The 10,219-nt window shown below is 39.8% G+C and overlaps 1 non-coding gene across 1 annotated transcript; it reads right to left on the bottom strand.

Moving 5' to 3' along the window:
• Nucleotides 1-3,207: 3,207 nt before the first annotated feature.
• Nucleotides 3,208-3,315, bottom strand: LOC112781497 (small nucleolar RNA R71). Its single transcript, XR_003192272.1, has one exon. It is a non-coding gene; the product is annotated as a small nucleolar RNA R71 (small nucleolar RNA).
• Between the last annotated feature and the right edge of the window lie 6,904 nt (nucleotides 3,316-10,219).

Consider the following 10,219-nt stretch of genomic DNA (forward strand, 5'->3'; position numbering starts at 1 on the left):
TCATCATTCCCTATGAATGCGTGCCTGACAACCACTTCCGTTCTACCTTCGACTGAATGAGTATCTCTTAGATCTATTAATCAGAATCTTCGTGCTGTAAGCTAGAATGATGGCGGCATTCAAGAGAATCCGGAAGGTCTAAACCTTGTCTGTGGTATTCCGAGTAGGATTCAATGATTGAATGACTGTGACGAGCTTCAAACTCGCGATTGCTGGGCGTAGTGACAGAACGCAAAAGGATAGTAAATCCTATTCCAGCATGATCGAGAACCGACAGATGAATAGCCGTGCCGTGACAGGGTGCGTTGACCATTTTCACTGAGAGGATAGGATGTAAAACCATTGACAAGGGTGATGCCTCCAGATGATTAGTCGTGCCATGACAGGGCATTTGGATCATTTTCCCGAGAGAAGACCAAAAGTAGCCATTGACAATGGTGATGCATTACATAAAGCCAGCCATGGAAAGGAGTAAGACTGATTGGATGAAGATAGCAGGAAAGCAGAGGTTCAGAGGAACGAAAGCATCTCTATTCGCTTATCTGAAATTCTCACCAATGAATTACATAAGTATTTCTATCCCTCTTTTATTATTTAATTTCGAAAACTCCATCACTATTTTATATCCGCCTGACTGAGATTTACAAGGTGACCATAGCTTGCTTCATACCAACAATCTCCGTGGGATTCGACCCTTACTCACGTAAGGTATTACTTGGACGACCCAGTGCACTTGCTGGTTAGTTGTGCGAAGTTGTGAACCATGGTATTGGCATCATATTTTTGGCGCCATTACCAGGGAAAGAAAGAGCGATGAATTTTACATAATTAAAGTGTAATCACAATTTCTGCGCACCAAGTTTTTGGCGCCGTTGCCGGGGATTGTTTGAGTTTGGACAACTAACGGTTCATCCTATTGCTCAGATTAGGTAACTTTCTTTTTGTTTTGTTTTCAAAAATTTTTCAAAAATCTTTCAAAAATTTTTCTTTTGTTTTTCGAAAAAAAAATGTGTTTTCAAAAATGTAATTTTCTTCAGAATTTTTAAAGAATGAATTCTAGTGTTTCATGAAGCATGGCTGGCTGTAAAGCCATGTCTAATACGACTGTAGGGCATGTTAGACGTGTCATGTCTGAGTTACATACTAAAGCTTGGCTGGCTATTAAGCCATGCCTGACCCTTTGATTGGAGCTTTAGAGCATAAGATTCCTGAAATTCATATTAAAAATTTTGAATCCTTATTTTTCTCTTTTCTAAATAATTTTCGAAAAACATAAAATAAAAATCCAAAAAAATTAGAAAATCATAAAAATCAAAAATATTTTTTGTGTTTCTTGTTTGAGTCATGTGTCATGTTATAAGTTTGGTGTCAATTGCATGTGCATCTTGCATTTTTCGAAAACTCTCATGCATTCATAGTGTTCTTCATGATCTTCAAGTTGTTCTTGGGTAAGTCTTCTTGTTTGATCTTTGCATTTGCATGTTTTGTGTCTTTTCTTGTTTTTCATATGCATTCTTGAATTCTTAGTGTCTAAGCATTAAAGAATTCTAAGTTTGGTGTCTTGCATGTTTTCTTTGCATAAAAAAATTTTCAAAAATGTGTTCTTGATGTTCATCATGATCTTCATAGTGTTCTTGGTGTTCATCTTGACATTCATAGCATTCTTGCATGCATTCATTGTTTTGATCCATAACTTTCATGCATTGCATCATTTTTCTTGTTTTTCTCTCTCATCATAAAAATTCAAAAATAAAAAAAATATCTTTCCCTTTTTTTTTCTCTCTCATAAATTCGAAAATTAGATTTGACTTTTTCAAAAATTTTTAAAATCAAGTTGTTTTTATGAGTCAAATCAAATTTTTATTTTAAAAATCCTATCATTTTCAAAATCTTTTTCAAAAATCAAATCTTTTTCATTTTTCTTAGTTATTTTCGAAAATTTCAAAAATATTTTTCAAAAATATTTTTCTTAATTTTACATCAAATTTTCGAAAATAACAATAACAATTAATGTTGTGATTCAAAAATTTCAAGTTTGTTACTTGCTTGTTAAGAAAGATTCAAACTTTATGTTTTAGAATCATATCTTGTGATTTCTTGTGAATCAAGTCATTAATTGTGATTTTAAAAATCAAATATTTTTCAAAAACTAATTTCAATCATATCTTTTCAAAAATATCTTCTTATCTTATCTTTTTCAAAAATTTAATTTCAAAATATCTTTTCTAACTTCCTAACTTCTTATCTTTTCAAAATTTGTTTCAACTAACTAACTAACTTTTTGTTTGTTTCTTACCTTTTTCAAAACCACCTAACTAACTCTCTCTATTTTCGAAAATATCTTCTCCCTTTTTCAAAAATTTCTTTTTAATTAACTAATTATTTTATTTTTATTTTGAATTTTCGAAAAAAACTACTAACCTTTTTCAAAAACTATTTTCAAAAATCACTAACTCTTTTTCAAAAATTATTTTCGAAATTTCCCTCTCTCATCTTATTCTATTTATTTATTCATCTACTAACATCTCTCCCTCACCCACCAAAAATCCAAACCCTCTCTCTCTTTTTCTGAGTTCAAATTTTTCTCTTCTTCTTTTCTTCTACTAACAATAAGGAACCTCTTTACTGTGACATAGAGGATTCCTCTTCTTTTCTTTTTCTCTCCTCTTTCTTATGAGCAGGGACAGAGAAAAAGGCATTCTTGTTGAAGCTGATCCAGAACCTGAAAAGACTCTGAAGAGGAAATTAAGAGAAGCTAAATTACAACAATCCAGAGACAACTTGATTGAAAATTTTGAACAAGTAAAGGAGATGGCAGCCGAACCCAACAACAATGCAAGGAGAATGCTTGGTGACTTTACTGCACCAAATTCTAATTTACATGGAAGAAGCATCTCTATTCCTGCCATTGGAGCAAACAACTTTGAGCTGAAACCTCAATTAGTTTCTCTGATGCAGCAGAACTGCAAGTTTCATGGACTTTCATCTGAAGATCCTTTTCAGTTCTTAACTGAATTCTTGCAGATATGTGATACTGTTAAGACTAATGGAGTAGATCCTGAAGTCTACAGGCTCATGCTTTTTCCTTTTGCTGTAAGAGACAGAGCTAGAGTGTGGTTGGACTCTCAACCCAAAGACAGCCTGAACTCTTGGGATAAGCTGGTCACGACTTTCTTAGCCAAGTTCTTTCCTCCTCAAAAGCTGAGCAAGCTTAGAGTGGATGTTCAAACCTTCAAACAAAAAGATGGTGAATCCCTCTATGAAGCTTGGGAAAGATACAAACAGTTGACCAAAAAGTGTCTTTCTGACATGCTTTCAGAATGGACCATCCTGGATATATTATATGATGGTTTATCTGAGCTATCAAAGATGTCATTGGACACTTCTGCAGGTGGATCCATTCACCTAAAGAAAACGCCTGCAGAAGCTCAAGAACTCATCGATATGGTTGCCAATAACCAGTTTATGTACACTTCTGAGAGGAATCCTGTGAGTAATGGGACGCCTATGAAGAAGGGAGTTCTTGAAGTTGATACTCTGAATGCCATATTGGCTCAGAACAAAATATTGACTAAGCAAGTCAATATGATTTCTCAGAGTCTGAATGGAATGCAAGCTGCATCCAACAGTACTCAAGAGGCATCTTCTGAAGAAGAAGCTTATGATCTTGAAAACCCTGCAATAGCAGAGGTAAATTACATAGGTGAACCTTATGGAAACACCTATAATCCATCATGGAGAAATCATCCAAATCTCTCATGGAAGGATCAAAGGCCTCAACAAGGCTTTAATAATGGTGGAAGAAACAGGTTTAGCAATAGCAAGCCTTTTCCATCATCCATTCAGCAACAGACAGAGAATTCTGAACAAAATACCTCTGATTTGGCAAACTTAGTCTCTGATCTGTCCAAGGCCACTGTAAGTTTCATGAATGAAACAAGGTCTTTCATTAGAAATTTGGAAGCACAAGTGGGCCAGCTGAGTAAGAGGATCACTGAAATCCCTCCTAGTACTCTCACAGGCAATACAGAAGAGAACCCAAAAGGGGAGTGCAAGGCCATTGATATAAGCACCATGGCCGAACCTGCAAGGGAAGGAGAGGACGTGAATCCCAAGGAGGAAGACCTCCTGGGACGTTCAGTGATTAATAAGGAGCTTCCCTCTGAGGAGCCAAAGGACTCTGAGGCTCATCTAGAGACCATAGAGATTCCATTGAACCTCCTTATGCCCTTCATAAGCTCTGATGAGTATTCCTCTTCTGAAGAGAATGAGGATGTTACTGAAGAGCAAGCTGCCAAGTTCCTTGGTGCAATCATGAAGCTGAATGCCAAATTATTTGGCATTGAAACTTGGGAAGATGAACCTCCCTTGTTCACCAATGAACTAAGTGATCTGGATCAACTGACATTGCCTCAGAAGAGACAGGATCCTGAAAAGTTCATAATACCTTGTACCATAGGCACCATGATCTTTAAGGCTCTGTGTGACCTTGGTTCAGGGATAAACCTCATGCCCCTCTCTGTAATAGAGAAACTGGGAATCTACGGGGTGCAAGCTTCTAAAATCTCATTAGAGATGGTAGACAATTCAAGAAAACAGGCTTATGGACAAGTAGAGGACGTGTTAGTAAAGGTTGAAGGCCTTTACATCCCTGCTGATTTCATAGTCTTAGATACTGGGAAGGAAGAGGATGAATCCATCATCCTAGGAAGACCTTTCCTAGCCACAGCAAGAGCTGTGATTGATGTGAACAGAGGAGAATTGATCCTTCAATTAAATAAGGACAACCTTGTGTTTACAACTCAAGGATCTCTCTCTGCATCTATGGAGAGGAAGCAGAAAAAGCTTCTCTCAAAGCAGAGTCAACCAAAGCCCCACAGTCAAACTCTAAGTTTGGTGTTGGGAGGCCACAACCAAACTCTAAGTTTGGTGTCAAACCCCCATATCTAAACTCTAAGTTTGGTGTTGGGAGGTCTCAACAAAGCTCTGCACATCTGTGAGGCTCCATGAGAGCCCACTGTCAAGCTATTGACATTAAAGAAGCGCTTGTTGGGAGGCAACCCAATTTTTATCTAACTATATTTTTCTTGGTTATATGTCTTTATAGGTTCATGATCATGTGGAGTCACAAAATAAATATAAAAATTGAAAACAGAATCAAAAACAGCAGAAGAAAAATCACACCCTGGAGGAAGCATCTGCCTGGCGTTCAACGCCAGAACAGAGCATGGTTCTGGCGCTGAACGCCAAAAATGGGTAGTATCTGGGCGCTGAACGCCCAAAATGGGCATCATCTGGGTGCTGAATGCCAGAATTGCACCCTGAAGAGGAGCTGGTGCTGAACGCCCAAAATGGGCAGCATCCTGGCGCTGAACGCCCAGAACAAGCATGGTTCTGGCGTTCAACGCCAGAAATGGCAACAAATGGGCGTTGAACGCCCAAAATGGGCACCAACCTGGTGCTGAACGCCCAGAGTTGTGTGCAAGGGAATTTTACATGCCTAATGGGTGCAGGGATGTAAATCCTTGACACCTCCGGATCTGTGGACACCACAGGATCACCTCAAGATCTGTGGACACCACAGGATCATCTCAGGATCTGTGAATCCCACAGGATCCCCACCCACCTCACCCTCTCTCTCTCCATTCAGGACCATCCCTTCTGTTTTCCATTCACCACTCACATCCATACACACATCCCTCCATCTCCTCCATATCTTCTTCTTCTTTTATTCCTTCTTCTTTTGCTCGAGGGGGAGCAACATTCTAAGTTTGGTGTGGTAAAAGCATAAGCTTTTTGTTTTTCTATTACCATTGATGGCACCTAAACCTCTAAAAGAGGGGAAGGGAAGACAAAGGCTTCCACCTCCGAGTCATGGGAGATGGAAAGATTCATCTCAAGGGTCTATAGCTCAGTGGTAGAACATGTGGCTGCAAATCAAGAGATCCCTGAGATACCTCAGGGGATGCACTTCCCTCCACATAAATATTAGGAGCAAATCAATACCTCCCTAGGAGAATTAAGTTCCAGCATAGGACAATTAAGGGTGAAACATCAAGAGCACTCCATCATCCTTCATGAAATAAGAGAAGATCAAAAAGCAATGAGGGAGGAGCAACAAAGACAAGGAAGAGACATAGAAGAGCTCAAGGACATCTTTGGTTCCTCAAGAAGGAAACGCCACCATCACTAAGGTGGATTCATTCCTTGTTCTTATTTCTTCTGTTTTTCATTTTCTATGTTATGTGCTTATCTATGTTTGTGTCTTCATTACATGATCATTAGTAGTTAGTAACTTTGTCTTAAAGTTATGAATGTCCTATGAATCCATCACCTCTCTTGAATGAAAAATGTTTTAATTCAAAAGAACAAGAAGTACATGAGTTTTGAATTTATCCTTGAACTTAGCTTAATTATATTGATGTGGTGACAATGCTCCTTGTTTTCTGAATGTATGCTTGAACAGTGCATATGTCTTTTGAAGTTGTTGTTTAAGAATGTTAAATATGTTGGCTCTTGAAAGAATGATGACAAGGAGACATGTTATTTGATAATCTGAAAAATCATAAAAATGATTCTTGAAGCAAGAAAAAGCAGCAAAGAACAAAGCTTGCAGAGAAAAAAAAATGGGCGAAAAAAAAATAGAAAGAAAAAGAAAAAGCAAGCAGAAAAAGCCAAAGCTCTTAAAACCAAGAGGCAAGAGCAAAAAGCCAATAACCCTTAAAACCAAAAGGCAAGGGCAAATAAAAAGGATCCCAAGGCTTTGAGCATCAGTGGATAGGAGGGCCTAAAGGAATAAAATCCTGGCCTAAGCGGCTAAACCAAGCTGTCCCTAACCATGTGCTTGTGGCGTGTAGGTGTCAAGTGAAAACTTGAGACTGAGCGGTTAAAGTCAAGGTCCAAAGCAAAAAAAGAGTGTGCTTAAGAACCCTGGACACCTCTAATTGGGGACTTTAGCAAAGCTGAGTCACAATCTGAAAAGGTTCGCCCAATTATGTGCCTGTGGCATTTATGTATCCGGTGGTAATACTGGAAAACAAAGTGCTTAGGGCCACGGCCAAGACTCATAAAATAGCTGTGTTCAAGAATCATCATACTGAACTAGGAGAATCAATTACACTATCTGAACTCTGAGTTCCTATAGATGCCAATCATTCTAAACCTCAATGGATAAAGTGAGATGCCAAAACTATTCAAGAGGCAAAAAGCTACAAGTCCCGCTCATCTGATTGGAGCTATGTTTCATTGATAGTTTGGAATTTATAGTATATTCTCTTCTTTTTATCCTATTTGATTTTCAGTTGCTTGGGGACAAGCAACAATTTAAGTTTGGTGTTGTGATGAGCGGATAATTTATACGCTTTTTGGCATTGTGTTTAGTATGTTTTTAGTAGGATCTAGTTACTTTTAGGGATGTTTTCATTAGTTTTTATGTTAAATTCACATTTCTGGACTTTACTATGAGTTTGTGTGTTTTTCTGTGATTTCAGGTATTTTCTGACTGAAATTGAGGGACTTGAGCAAAAATCAGATTCAGAGGTTGAAGAAGGACTGCTGATGTTGTTGGATTCTGACCTCCCTGCACTCAAAGAAGATTTTCTGGAGCTACAGAACTTGAAATAGAGCGCTTTCAATTGCGTTGGAAAGTAGACATCCAGGGCTTTCCAGCAATATATAATAGTATATACTTTGGCTAAGAATAGATAACGCAAACTGGCGTTCAACGCCAGCTCTCTGCCCAATTCTGGCGTCCAGCGCCAGAAAAGGATCCAAAACCAGAGTTGAACGCCCAAACTGGCACAAATACTGGCGTTCAACTCCAAGAAGGACCTCTACACGTGCAACACTCAAGCTCAGCCCAAGCACACACCGAGTGGGCCCCGGAAGTGGATTTATGCATCAATTACTTATTTCTGTAAACCCTAGTGACTAGTTTATTATAAATAGGACCTTTTACTATTGTATTAGACATCTTTGGACGCCTGGTTCTTAGATCAGAGGGGCTGGCCATTTGGCCATGCCTGGACCTTTCACTTATGTATTTTTAATGGTAGAGTTTCTACACTCCATAGATTAAGGTGTGGAGCTCTGCTGTTCCTCAAAGATTAATGCAAAGTACTACTGTTTTCTATTCAATTCATCTTATTTCGCTTCTAAGATATTCATTCGCTCTTCAACCTGAATGAGATGAACGTGACAATCATCATCATTCCCTATGAATGCGTGCCTGACGACCACTTCCGTTCTACCTTCGACTGAATGAGTATCTCTTAGATCTCTTAATCAGAATCTTCGTGGTGTAAGCTAGAATGATGGCGGCATTCAAGAGAATTCGGAAGGTCTAAACCTTGTGTGTGGTATTCCGAGTAGGATTCCATGATTGAATGACTGTGACGAGCTTCAAACTCGCGATTGCTGGGCGTAGTGACAGAACGCAAAAGGATAGTAAATCCTATTCCAGCATGATCGAGAACCGACAGATGAATAGCCGTGCCGTGACAGGGTGCGTTGACCATTTTCACTGAGAGGATAGGATGTAAACCATTGACAAGGGTGATGCCTCCAAATGATTAGCCATGCCATGACAGGGCATTTGGATCATTTTCCCGAGAGAAGACCGAAAGTAGCCATTGACAATGGTGATGCATTACATAAAGCCAGCCATGGAAAGGAGTAAGACTGATTGGATGAAGATAGCAGGAAAGCAAAGGTTTAGAGGAACGAAAGCATCTCTATTCGCTTATCTGAAATTCTCACCAATGAATTACATAAGTATTTCTATCCCTCTTTTATTATTTAATTTCGAAAACTCCATCACTATTTTATATCCGCCTGACTGAGATTTACAAGGTGACCATAGCTTGCTTCATACCAACAATCTCCGTGGGATTCGACCCTTACTCACGTAAGGTATTATTTGGACGACCTAGTGCACTTGCTGGTTAGTTGTGCGAAGTTGTGAACCATGGTATTGGCATAATGTTTTTGGCGCCATTACCAGGAAAAGAAAGAGCGATGAATTTTACATAATTAAAGTGTAATCACAATTTCTGCGCACCAATAACCCAACAAGGTCAAGCTGCAAGATATCACACATCAGCAGAAAATAGAAAAAATGTCAAAACAAAAGGCATTATATAAAATCTACAAAAGTTATAAAAGCCTCGAAGGCCAGCAAAATCTAAGGATGGCGAGCTACCTTTCTTTGTTTTTCAAAATAAAAGTTGCTAGAAAAGCAACTAAGAAAGCGTCAGTAAATAAATAAAAAAGTTTTAAAAGCCCACAAGCCGGGCCAACTACAGGAAAGAGATCAGCAAACATCAGGAGCCTTCTTGGCAGCATCAGGACAAGGAGAAGGAGGACGAGTCTGGATCGGCACAGCGTCCACAGTCCCATCCTCCCGGTTCAGGATCTGGCAATCCGAGTCAGGCGCAGCAGGAGGAACTGAAGAGGTCGACACTTTGGCAGAGGACGTAGGGGGAACAACATCATCATCACCATCCTCATCATCAGGAACAATCTTGCCATCTCTGACAACGTTGTCCAGGCTAAAAGAGGTGAGATCGGCCTCGAGAGCAATGACCTGAACTTGCTCCCTCAAGTTCTCATAAGCAGCAGTCACGCTACCAACGAGATGACTTTGAAGCTCAGAATAATCTTCCCGGACACTGTCGAGCTCCCCCCTCAGGCGCATCACCTCCCGATAAGATGCAACGTAACTCTCCTTATGCATCAGGACTGTGTCCTCAGCCAACCTCAAAGAAGCCACCAGTGATTGAGAACTCGCCTCCTCGTTCTTCAAGTCCTTCTCCAGCTTGGCTACCTTTATCTCAAGTTCCTCCTTCAACTCCTTCATCCGATCAAACTCTTGTTTCGCCTCCTCCATGAACGCCTTAGTGGCGTGGAGAGGGAGATTCTGAGCAGTCCGATATATGGCAGCCGCCATATACGCCATCTTCACGTGATTTTGGGCCATAAATTCCAAGTGACGGAGGATGGACACATCGTCCATGGAGAGAGCGCCGTAGGGACCGATTTGCTGATCCACAAATTCAATGGCATTAAAATCAGGAGCATCGAGGTCAAAGGACTCAGCAATCTTTTGTTTTTTATTGGGAGGAGCAACAGAGGGAGCAGCAGAAGTAGGGTGAGGATCCACCAAACGGACTCGGGGTGTAGGGATCACCTTCTTCACCCCGGGAGAACTCGGCACTGATGG

This window comes from Arachis hypogaea, chromosome 19 (assembly GCF_003086295.3).
Source record: "Arachis hypogaea cultivar Tifrunner chromosome 19, arahy.Tifrunner.gnm2.J5K5, whole genome shotgun sequence".
Lineage (NCBI taxonomy): Eukaryota > Viridiplantae > Streptophyta > Magnoliopsida > Fabales > Fabaceae > Arachis > Arachis hypogaea.